At 41.5% G+C, this 9,048-nt stretch overlaps 1 non-coding gene across 1 annotated transcript; it reads right to left on the bottom strand.

Moving 5' to 3' along the window:
- Positions 1-8,489: 8,489 nt before the first annotated feature.
- LOC123163267 (U2 spliceosomal RNA) lies at positions 8,490-8,693 on the bottom strand. Its single transcript, XR_006481825.1, has one exon. It is a non-coding gene; the product is annotated as a U2 spliceosomal RNA (small nuclear RNA).
- Between the last annotated feature and the right edge of the window lie 355 nt (positions 8,694-9,048).

The following is a 9,048-nucleotide window of genomic DNA, read 5'->3' as shown; positions in this document are numbered from 1 at the left end:
TGTCAAATGGGTCCTGCATGTCAGTGTGTGCCCCGTCTGTTGTTGAATATTAATATTTAACCAAAAATGACACCTAGACAGTGACACATAAGCGAGGTTGCTGAGGTGGCTGCCTAATCATCCTAATTCATTCAAAATCAAGTTTAGTGACCATGTTATATTGGTCGTTATCAGCTAGGCGTGAGGCAGTGGACAGTGCTTCCCGCTTTATGACCATTTCCTGTAATGACATTATGACCTTTCTGACCAGAATGGTCATTATAGGTTAGGGTTTGGAGCCCCCCAACAGCTTTTGACCTATTGGTCTAAAATGGTCATAAATTTATGACCAATTCTTTCAGGGTCACTGACAAAAGGTCACTAGTTGACATATTTCTTGTAGTGTGCGCCACACGCCTATTTGTGGCTTGCGTGCTGCTGCGTTTATGGTGTGTTGGCTTGATGTGTGTGTGTGTGTGTGTGTGTGTGTGCGCGCGCGCATTAGCTAGGCAAGGATCACTGGCTCACTTCTCTCTCTGTAGCTTCTTAGAAAAAAAATACTTTTCCTCTCGCCTGGATCATGCTTCTTGCATCTTTCGAGGCAGGTAGATGTTTCCAATATCAAGAGAGAAAAGGTTCTTGCATGTATATACTTTTAGATGACACATGACCAGAAGTCTTTCCTATGAAAATCATGTGGTCTTGTGACGCCCCGACCCTTTTCTTCAGAAATTTGCGATGTGTTTATGCATGTTTGTGTTGTGATGTGCTCATGTGCATATGAGCATGATTTGTTCTGTCACTTTAGGCATTAGCACACCTATAATACCATTTTCTAATATCGGACAGTTGTATATTTATATTGGTTGCGCCTAGATTTTGGGATATAATTTCGAAGGGTATTCTTCCCATAGTGATCAGTTCTGCGGTCTGCACTCATTTTTACTGCGATGAATGGTGTCTAAGTCTCCCTCTCTCTCTCACTCTCTGTGTGTGCCACTCTCTCTAAGATTTGAAGGTAAGTTATTATTTCTTGTTATCAATCATGGGGATGTTACGATTTCTATTTATTTCTACGGTGGCCAATAAAATCTGACAAGAAGTTGTTATCCACCTCCTTCCATGATGGCGAACCTCCAACTACTATTTCTTTTCCGGTAGGATATGCATTTGATCCAGTCCATGTCTTGGCCTCTTTTTAATGTGTGTATTGCTATGTTCTTCTTCCAGGTATTGTTCAATCCATCGGTAGCTAGCGGATGTCGTGCTGTGGTTAAGGTTTGCCACCTTCCTCTGCTACATCACTTAGTTTTATGGGCCATTCTTAGAATACTATGTGCTTGCTCTTTTTGGCCGTGGCATGTGAATATGATGCTTACCAAGATTATTGTAGAATTTGTTTCGCGGTGATGTAGAACTTATAGCTATTAAAGGAATCCCTTGGTTTGTATTAGGTATTTGTGACATTTGGTGGAACTGTATGACAAATAGTGAAAGAACACAAATTACCAATGATGTAGTTACATAGAGAGAAGATACTCACATGTCACATCATATTCCCTCACGCTCCTCTTCTCAATTGCAAAACTTAATATTAGTTCAAGCTTCTTTTGTTATGCTGTCAACAATGTCAATTAGTGCAACATGTATCACCCTAAGAAATTGAGATTAGCTAATATGTTATTGTGTAACAACACTCAGGTTCTTGAAGCAAACAAGATGAGAATTTATTTAAACATGATAGTATATTACCCACTTTAAATCCTCCAATATAATGGTCGACATTAATGGCGTAAACATCCGCTCACAAGTAGTTTCAACAGAAGTGTTATGAGCTGCAAAGTAAATGAATAGAGCATTAAACTAGGCAAACTACAAAAGCAAAATCTTCACGCAATAATTTTTATCATACAAGCAATTGAGATAACAGACATAAGAGATTCCAGGCAAGATACAGACTTTCCGCAATGCTTCTTGACAACATCAGTTGATTTTCCTTACTCGTCTGCCCTATGAAACTGAGTATGTCTAAACTGGGTTCGAAGTTACACGGACAGATGTAAGGAACTAATAAATTTACAAGACAGGGTTCAGTGAGGTCGAGATCATACACCTTATGTGTCAACAACATAGGGTTCCATGCAATCTCAAGATCATGTGAATTCATCTGTCCATGTCCGCCACAACTCCCGCAGCGCCATGCATCTCGCTGCACCAAGCATGAGCGAATTCAGGCCACTTAAAAAGGACATAGTAGCATGGCGACTGTGGATTTTTCTTATCAAAAGTTCAAAATTACGCAGATAACTCAGCAACCACACACCTATGTCCCCAACCTGCATATGGTTTTTTTTATTAGGAATTATATATAGACAAACTATATGAGGCTTCTTTTTTATTAGGAACTATATGGTCCTCAATCGCATGTTTGAGAAAGTTTCCCATTAACAACCTAGCTATAATGTGTACAGATGATATAATACTATGAGGCAAAAATGGTATCTGGTTGAGAAAACAAACAAACAAAAACAAGTGATAGAACCCTAACCGAATATTCACTTGCAAGATGAGGCTTGTAGAGATCGTAAACATGAGTCATGTGAGAAGCTCTATGTTTGCTTTCGAAAGAAATAGATGCATTTGGACCAATAAACATAGCAACTATAGCAGCTCCACCCATAGGCCGAGCTGGTCCCTCTGCATAAACCTGAACATAATATGGGACATCAAATGAGTGTTGCACGGAGAAAAAAGGAAGATAAACTGAATCCACTTAGTGCAATAGTTAGATCGCCATATTGGGTGACTAGCCGTGCTATCTGTGCATACTACAAGGCCGTAACGTTCATCCCAACATCAACTTTCGACCGAAGTTACACCAATTCAAGAGGGAAGTTGTTCCACCATAACATGCATTACTGGAGTCAAGCTCCCTCAATGTCAGTATTACCACTTTCCTGTATTTGTGACAACTGTCAATAGTAGTGACTGAGTGAGTGAGACTGAGACTGAACTAACAAACAACTAAAAGAACTGGAAAACGTGACTTCATCAAGATCAAGGTTTAGAGGGTGAATATATGTGGGATGCTATTCCATGATTTACCTCAAAAAATTGCATTAGCCACGTTTTGATGGATTTACTTTTGTCTATCACTCTCTCGCTACCAACCGCGAGGTGGCCAATTAGCTTCAAATCAATGTGGTACTTTTCCAGCAGGGATTTCACAATTGTCAAGCTGACACAACTTTCCAACTTGAGCATTCAGATACCGAACAGAGCATTGCATTAAATATATACATATTTGATCTAATTGCTTAGTAAATTCTACTCATCAAGAAGTCGTCCCCAAATTGCCTCTCCATCCATACAGAGCTGCCTTGCCGTGCAGACCAGATCGAGAACGCGCCCTTTCTCTGACTGAGACGATGGCATGCAACTCACAACCAGACCCTACTCACCAAAATGGCTAACAACAAAAACAATATCACCACTAAAACCTTTTGACGGAATCAAAAGACACCACCACAGCCTACTGACAGAAACATCACCACCGACAATCCAACGCCACATCATCACCACACAAACTGGATAGGAAGCAAGATAAATCCTCATAGAAGAAAAGAAATGTCATACCGTGCTGCCCCAAAAGACACAACAGAGGAAGCAGAAAAAGACCCGGCGTAGAGCAGCCTCCCCAGCCTGAAGAAGCAATGAAGATCCCCATTGAAATGGTCAGAACAAATTTTTAGAGCAAACATAGTAAAACAAAATTCATTTTACTGAAATCTCAAGCATGTTTTGGCTGTTTTCTGCAACAACAGCAACAAAAAGAATCACTATCAAAGAAGAGAGGGCGTGCAGAAGCTACCATACCTGCAGATATACTTGTGACGGTGGAGTCGCCAACAAGGAGACCCACCTCTGCCCAAAGACACCGGCTCCCACGCACTGCTGGGATGTGGGCAACCACGAGCATGCTCGTCGGGAGGCATCCTCAATCGCTGGCGATGGCTGCCTTCCCTGAAAACGAGGGCTCTGCTGGTGAGGTCCGAGATCCCGATTGGAGAGGAGAGGAGGTGGCATCCGCTCAAGTCGACGCTGGCAACAGGCGCTCGGCTCGAGTGTCCGGGCCTGCCGTTGGGCAGCGCCACAGCACAGGAGGTGGGGCCCCTCTTGCTCCCGAACAACGGTGCGCATCAGCGGAGGCTGGAAAACTTGGGGCGGGGAAGAGAAAGAGGGGAGAGGTGCCAGCCACCATGCGCTGGGATTTCAAGATCGGAGGAGGAGAGAAGCGACGGGAAGAAGCAGTGAAGAGACGACAGTGCAGAGGAGCGACACGTGCTACGCGCCGTCCTCCTACCCCCCACGCCACTTTGCACTACGACAGTGCAGAGCAGTGAAGAAACGGCCAACAAAATCGGAAAGTCCGAAGAGTAACCGAGCTCGCTTGTTCTCACTCAAAAGTGTCCATCCCACGTCAGCCTCCAATGCATCCTGTATTTGATTTTTGTATTAGGTCTAATTAATCCCAACCTACTAGAAAACTTACGATGTGCTAGGGCATTTTTTGCATGGCCAACATGAACAAATCCCAATTTTCAAATTGTAAAATGTATTCGCATTTTTTGCATGGTGAACATGAACAAATCCTAATTTGCAAATATTTAAATGTAATCATCATTTTCAACGAACATTAATTTTTTTATTTTGCAAATTATGAAATGTTATCGTCCCAAATCTGCTAGGATAGGCCCTTTTTTTTGCACCGCTAACATGAACAGAAAGCAATTTGTAAATTGGGATTTGAAATCGTCCTTTCTTAATTAATCTTTAATCTGTTAGACAAATGAACATGCAAAGCATTTTTTGCACCTGAATTTACAACTGTCCATTTAACCACAACCACTAAACGCGCCCGAGCGCCATTCCTCCGCACTCCCAACAAAACCGAATATTGCCAGATGTGCACGGGCATCATGGTGCCTGTTAAAAAAACATTTTTTACAACTAAAAAAATTGAAACCTTTTGTAAACATGCACGCACACATATATACTTTATATGTGCAAAAATTTATAACATTTTGCTTTCCCACGTAGTGTAAAAAAAGACAAATATGTATTTTCAAATGGGTCGGAATTTTTTTGGCCGGAATTTTGTTTTTTTGTATAGTTTTCAAATTACATTTCTTTTCGAAACAAAATTCCATGGATCCGTAGTGAATAGATGGAAGTTTCCACAGAATTATTTTCGATTTTTTTTTACTTTTAGATATGGGTTTTGCATTTTTTTTTAAGGGCACCATGGTGCCTGAGCACACAAACTTCACACTCCAACAAAACGGGCCATCGCACTTGGGAGGGACGAGTGCTTTTAAAAAACGTGAGCGGAAAGAGTCAAAACCGATGTCAGAAATAGTCGTTCCGAGGAGTTTTAACCCCCAGGGAGTTTAGTGATTTAGGTGATTGTGTTACATGATGGTTAAAGATAATCAGTGAGAAGACTTTTATGCTTGCTACATATTAACTTACTTTGGTGCTAATATATTCAACTCTTTTTAGTGCTTTTCAGTACAATCTGTACCAGTTTCATTTTGCAATCAACAGAAGACGACGTAAGTAAGATATACTGTAGAGTACCTTGACGATACACTTTACAATCCGAAGACATTTTGAGAGCTTAGATGACGATTTCGGTCATATGGATTCGTGTGTTCGCCAATGACAGCCCACCGGACACAACTACCATGAAGAGCTACTTAGTCGATGTGGTCATTTGAACTGTCAAAGCATCTTATATTTAGGAACACAGGGAGTAATATATAGCGTTCTCTATAAAAATTATACCTAAGTATCTATTTCTTTATGCTTTAAGGATTTTATTATCAATCTCTAAACCACTCTTATTTGCATAGTTTGAATGCTTGGTTCGCTCTTGCTTTTTGCGTCAGCTGTGCAACGGGTCAAAAGTGTTGGAACAAGTTAGGATCCCAACAAAAATGCTTTTGGATGCTATGATGCAACAGATTGGCCTTCCAAATCGTAGTGTTCTCAACATAGAAAGTAAAGGAATGTTGGTGTCGACGCAACAATTCAGTTATGTCCATCTAAGCATCAACTAAGCAATGAACTTTCAAGGAAATCAATATCCATCTAGGTCTACGAAAATTTCGAAGAAGCTGAAGATTGACTAGAAAATGAATCTATTAGGTTTATGGAAGACTCTTACAACAAAGTGGTGCAAGACTTCAACTATGATAAGTTCCAGCTGGTTCAACAAAAAAAATCTCTAAAACAGGAGCTTAAAGAAAATAAGTAATAATGGACTATCTAAGCAGCAGCTGGTGCAGTATTCCGGGCGGAGATCGCATGACAGTGAAAGAACTTTACCATATAAGGATACCAACTTCATAGCAGGATCAACACTCGAAGACATCGATTTTAACCATACTCCATCGCAAATAAGATATGTTGCAGAGCTCCTCAACGATACGATTACAATCAAACGACATTCTATAAAAAACGGGTAGTATTGGAGACTGGATGATGATATGGAAGGCATTTCTGCTTTTGGTATTGGCAGCCCACCGAATACACCCACCATGATGAGTTGCTTAGACAATGAAGTCATTTTCGATACCGATGACACATGCAACGATGATTCTACCTGATGTTCATCACTGCGTATATCACTCATCATAAGAGAGATGACCAGACCTATCTATATGATGCATCACTACTTATGTAGCTTGCTTACTAAATGTAAATAAGCTACAATAAATTGTAACATTGTGTATCAACATTATACCTTAGTATCTATTTCCTTATCTTCCAATCAGTGTCTAAATATTCTTACGTGCATGGTTTTCAATGGTAGGTTTCTCTCGCCCTTTGCACCATCGGCGCAAAGTACTCATTATTTCAATCCGTGTCTGAGTTTTCCTATCACCACTCTTACAATATTTGGGTTGCTGCCGGCCTTTGCGCCATTGGCGCAACAGGTCATCTAGTAAGAAAAAAAGCGATCCATCTGTCCAACCATGGCGACAACGATGATTGCACCACCCGTGAGGAAGCTGGCAAAGCAAAGGGTATATCGCAGGATCTCCTCCGCTCTAATGGAGATGTCGGGCCGAACGACAACACCACCAGCTCCCTCCCTCCCTGAGTACGGGGCCCGCACGCAGCCCCGCCCATTCGCATCTGGCTCCTGATGATCATGATCCTCCTCGACGCCGTGCTAGTCGGATAGTTGGAGGTTCCATCTTTCTGTCGGGCCTACCGCATCAACATCAGCAACCATCGTTTTCGCTCACAGCTGTGGCCTTTCCTCATTCTCTTTTCTTGCTTCAAGTGGGTAGAATTAGTGTGCGTTGCGTTCCCATAAATAGATGTCAGTTTGGTACAGCTCCAATGGATTTTGAAACAGAGGTGGTACTAGCATGCTTGAGAGAGAGTGTGGAGGAGAGGTTTCTCGTCCGTATAGAGTTATGCTCCATACTATGCAAATGAGAATATACTAACACATATGCCCGTGCGTTGCAACGGAAGTGATATTATTTTTATGAGAAGTATCGGGAGAGATAATTGATGTGTCCATTAAAACGGTCTCTGCTGCGGTGGGGTGAGAGAGCAAGGAGCGGCGGTGTTCTCGTGGGTCATGTTTGGCCCGCGAGATCTTGATAGTTGTGGGGTTGGTCAGAGTGTTGGCCACCACCAAACTCGTGCCTCTTTTCCTCCGGATCCGCATCCGTGTCTAGGTAGTGGTTGCCTCCTCATTTTGTGGTTTCACGGCGACCTTCGAGGCGTAGTTGCTTCAGCCACTCTCTCCTACATTGATGTTATCGGAAGGATTGCTAATTGCAATGAATTCTGTTTCATCGGCATAACCAACGCATAACCACGTAGTCCCTCCTTTGCCAGGGTTTATTCTGTTAAAATAAATCAGCGCTCACTTGTCCACATTTTTATAATCAGAGCCAAACCAGTATATCCTCTTTTACTAAGATGTGAGATACTATTTCAAATCTAGATGTGAGATACTATTTCACATCTAGATGTGAAATAGAAAATCCGTAAAAATATTGTAAGTTTTATATTTATTCTAAGTTAATCTTCCTTGAGTTTGACTATGGAAATATTTACTAACAACCACAACTTCCAAAAAATATAGTATAAAAATATACTTTATGATAAATCTGATGAAACTAATTTGATGTTGTGATATACTTTACTTGTGGATGTTTGTATGTTATTTATAGACTTTATCAAATGTACAGAATTTTTTTGTTAGGACAAAACTGAAACTACGAATATCTTGAAGATAGATGGTTGCGTGCTTGAGAAGGGAGTGTGGAGGAGAGGGTTCTAATCTTTTTTTTATTGCGAGTGGTTTCTAATCGGCACTTCACTCACCCTGAAGTTATGTGCATAGTATGCAAATGAGACTATGATATTATATATACTCCTCCATAAAAAAAAGAAACTATAAAGATTTCATTATGTTTTGGTTGGGGTATGCCTGTTCCAAACAATAGTGCAACGCTTGGACGACACATGAGGACCCATGCAGCAAGCTACATTTTACAGTTCCTCCTCCCCTCAAAAAAATTAAATTAATATCATAGTGTGAATCCGAAGATCCACGTATCAGATATTAAACTGACAGAACAGATACTACACTTGATCTTAGCCAAAGAGGCCGAGAAAGGTAATACCCTAAATCGTGCCCTTGGCACCCTTTTTATTTCTTGCTGAACCGCCTCAGGTATCCGGGCACGCCATGTGGGATTAATCCCAGCGACGAGTCAAAGCCTCTTTTCTGTTTTCAGAATCTGTATACAACAAGTCAGAGCTGCGTTTGTTTGCCCGCTCAACCAGCGCTGCGGGCCGGGGTAGGTTTTTCCTTCGATCAGCAAGGGCGTGACGGCCCACATGCTCCATGGCCCAATCAGTCGTCGCTAAGATGGTCTTAATTACAGTATCCAGTTTGTCTCAATTTTTTTTACGGTATCCAGTTACCCCTCAAGATCTGCGTGCGTTGCAGTTCCACGTGGCAACCAAAGACTG

The sequence above is a fragment of the Triticum aestivum genome, chromosome 7B (assembly GCF_018294505.1).
Source record: "Triticum aestivum cultivar Chinese Spring chromosome 7B, IWGSC CS RefSeq v2.1, whole genome shotgun sequence".
NCBI lineage: Eukaryota > Viridiplantae > Streptophyta > Magnoliopsida > Poales > Poaceae > Triticum > Triticum aestivum.
Note: the sequence above shows the minus strand (reverse complement) of the source record. Positions and strands in the feature narration are given on the sequence as shown.